The following is a 3,339-nucleotide window of genomic DNA, read 5'->3' as shown; positions in this document are numbered from 1 at the left end:
TTTAGTTAAATGCTCAATCTCCCTCTTAGAATTGTCATTCGTTTCAACTTGACTATCATGATTACTAGCAAGTTCATTATAGCTCACATCACTAAATTTATCAACAAGCAATTCATCATCACCTAGCAAATCATCCTCATCACTATTAAAGTCAAGTTACTCGGGGTGTGATACCTTGGGGCTTTAGCCATGAAGCATCTTCTAATTCCTTCATTTGGTGAATCAAATAGGCCATATGAGTTGGAGGATATGAGAGCAAGTCCGGCAACACCTTCATCTTAACTATAGTCGGAGTTGGAGTGATAACTTCTCTCAGAATGGTTGTCGGAGTCGGAGCCGGAAACCCATTCACCAACATGAGATCGATGTCTTATTCTATAGTGGCTCTTGGTTGACTTGTCTTTCCTTTCCGAACCCTCTCTTCTCTGAGAAGGTCTTTGTTCATAACGATCATCTCTACTCGTTCTCTCTCTATGAGGTGATTCATCTCTTCTACTCTTTCTTCTAGGTGTTTCATCTCTTTTCTTGTGAGGTGTCGTACACTCATCGGAGTAGTGTCTGGGTATTCCACAATTGTAGCAATTACGGTCATGACTTGATGATCTTTGCTCATAGTGTCTTGAGTTCGAGCTTCTATCTTTGCTTCTATTAGAACTTGTTGAAGTTCTTCACCATTATACTTATCTCTTCATTGGATACTAGCTTGTCACTTGATGTTGCGGGAGCATCGCTTGAGGCTTTGTAAGCACCACTTGACTTGTTGTGGAGCTCCTCTTTGTCCATGAGTGACATCTCATGAGCAACAATCCTCCCATGACTTCCGTGGGCTTGAGATCTTTGAAGTTGGGCATCATCTGGATCAATGTGCACACAGTACCATATTTTTCATCCATCGCTCTAAGGATCTTCTTGGCGATGAACTCGTCGGTCATCTCTTCACTTCCTAAGCCGGCAATCTCATTTGTGATGAGAGCGAGCCTAGATTACATTTCGGCGACTCCTTCACCATCCTTCATCTTAAACTTGTCGAGTTGACTTTGAAGCACATCCAACTTGGATTCCTTGATGGACTCGATACCTTTGTGCATATCAACCAAAGTATCCCAAATTTCCTTTGCATTCTTGAGGCGGCTAATCTTGTTGAACTCCTCGGGGCACAAACCATTTAAGAGAATGTCAGATGCTTGAGCATTGTATTGCAACATATTCAATTCTTCCGCGGTTACTTCACGATCCGGTCCTTTTCCATCCTCAAAGAATTCACCTTGCAAGCCAACATGAACAACAAACCAAATGGCGGGGTTATGACCAAGAATATGCATTTTCATCTTATGCTTCCAACTAGCAAAGTTTGTACCATTGAAATATGGACCCCTACAGTGATAATTACCCTCACTAGACGCCATACTCTCCTAGGTTGTGAAACTAATGCAATGGAGACCAAAGCTCTGATACCACTTGTAGGATCAAAAGTATGTCTAGAGGGGTGTGATTAGACTACTTGACCAAATAAAAGCTTATCCTTTTCCCAATTTTAGTTGTAGGCAACCTTTTGCAATTCTACCAAGTCAAGTGCACCCTACACATGCAAGTCTAAGAGTAGTGCAGCGGAAAGTAAAGACTTTGCATATGAATATAAAGGAGGGATCAGAGAAATCAAACTCAATGAAGACACAATGATTTTTGGCATGGTTTCGATAGGTGGTGCTATCATCTCGGATCGACCGATATTAGGATTTCGGTCTCATAGATTTGGCTTAGGCCATAGCACAAGTATTTTTCGGTCTGACCAAAACATACCAATCGGTGTAACCGAGTTCATCTCTCTGTGAAACCCTACCAACTCGGAGTCACCGAACTGCATCTCGGTCTGATCGATCTTGCATGTTTAGACTCCAGAACTGCTTCGGTGTCATCGAGTTTGTAATATCGGTAGCCTCGAAATGCATTATGTAGAAAAATAAAACTAAGTTTTTGACTCAATTGTTTTGCAAAATAGTTGTGCTTTGTGATGCTCATCAACTCAAAGATGGGTACAGGCACATATCTTCTAGACAGAGAGCACCTTCCCATGAGGCCAGAATTTGAGGACAATGTTGTTGTCATGGATGCATCACATCTTACATCTGTAGAGGCTCAGGAGAAGAGAGAGAAAGCAGAAGCTGCAAAGACTTCCGATGTTCCAGACGCCTCAACTCTAAATCTCAAGACCAAGCAGGATCAGCTCAGCTATCTGCTTGAGGCCACAGTGAGAATTGAGAAAGGACTAGTCACCCTGACTCAAAACCAAAAAAGTCTTGAGAGGATCATTGAAACAAAATTTTATGATCTAGACTTGAAGATCACAGAAATTCAGACCACAGTTGAGCAACTTAAGAAGAAGAAGAGGACATGAGAGGGAGAGCTACCACAGATGCATTTCAGAGAGTGCCTAGGGAACACAGGTCTGTAGCTGTGCTAGCCAGTGACACGAGAGCTACCACTTCAGCAACTGCAGGCACTGCCCCAGTTGCCCCTCCAGTTGCAACTCCTCCAGTTCCTTAGACAACAACGGAAGATCTTGTAGATGCTGTCCTCTCCACGCCATCTTAGCACACCGGAGCTCCCGAAGATCGTGCTTAGAGTGCTGCTACCTCTTGAGCTTGCGTTGGTTTTCCCTTGAAGAGGAAAGGGTGATGCAGCAAAGTAGCGTAAGTATTTCCCTCAGTTTTGAGAACCAAGGTATCAATCCAGTAGGAGACAATGCACAAGTCACCGAATAACTACACAAACTATCAACAACTTGCACCCAACATGATAAAGGGGTTGTCAATCCCTTCACGGTCACTTGCAAAAGTGAGATCAGATAGAGATAGATAAACAATAAAGTAAACATTTTTGGTTTATAGATCGGAAAGTAGTAAGATGTAGAAGAGATTCAATATAATGGAAAAGAGACCCGGGGGCCATAGGTTTCACTAGTGGCTTCTCTCAAGATAGCAAATATTACGGTGGGTGAACAAATACTACCAAGCAATTGATAGAAAAGCACATAGTTATGATGATATCTAAGGCAATGATCATGAACATAGGCATCACATTCGTGTCAAGTAGACCGAAATGATTCTCCATCTACTACTATTACTCCACACATCGACCGCTATCCAACATGCATCTAGAGTATTAAGTTCATAAAGAACGGAGTAACACATTAAGAAAGATGACATGATGTAGAGGAATTAACTCAAGCAATATGATGAAAACCCCATCTTTTTATCCTCGATGGCAACACCACAATACGTGCCTTGCTGCCCCTACTGTCACTGGGAAAGGACGTCACAAGATTGAACCCAAAGCTAA

Source organism: Triticum dicoccoides, chromosome 3B (assembly GCF_002162155.2).
Source record: "Triticum dicoccoides isolate Atlit2015 ecotype Zavitan chromosome 3B, WEW_v2.0, whole genome shotgun sequence".
Taxonomy (NCBI): domain Eukaryota; kingdom Viridiplantae; phylum Streptophyta; class Magnoliopsida; order Poales; family Poaceae; genus Triticum; species Triticum dicoccoides.
This window is presented reverse-complemented; position numbering follows the sequence as displayed.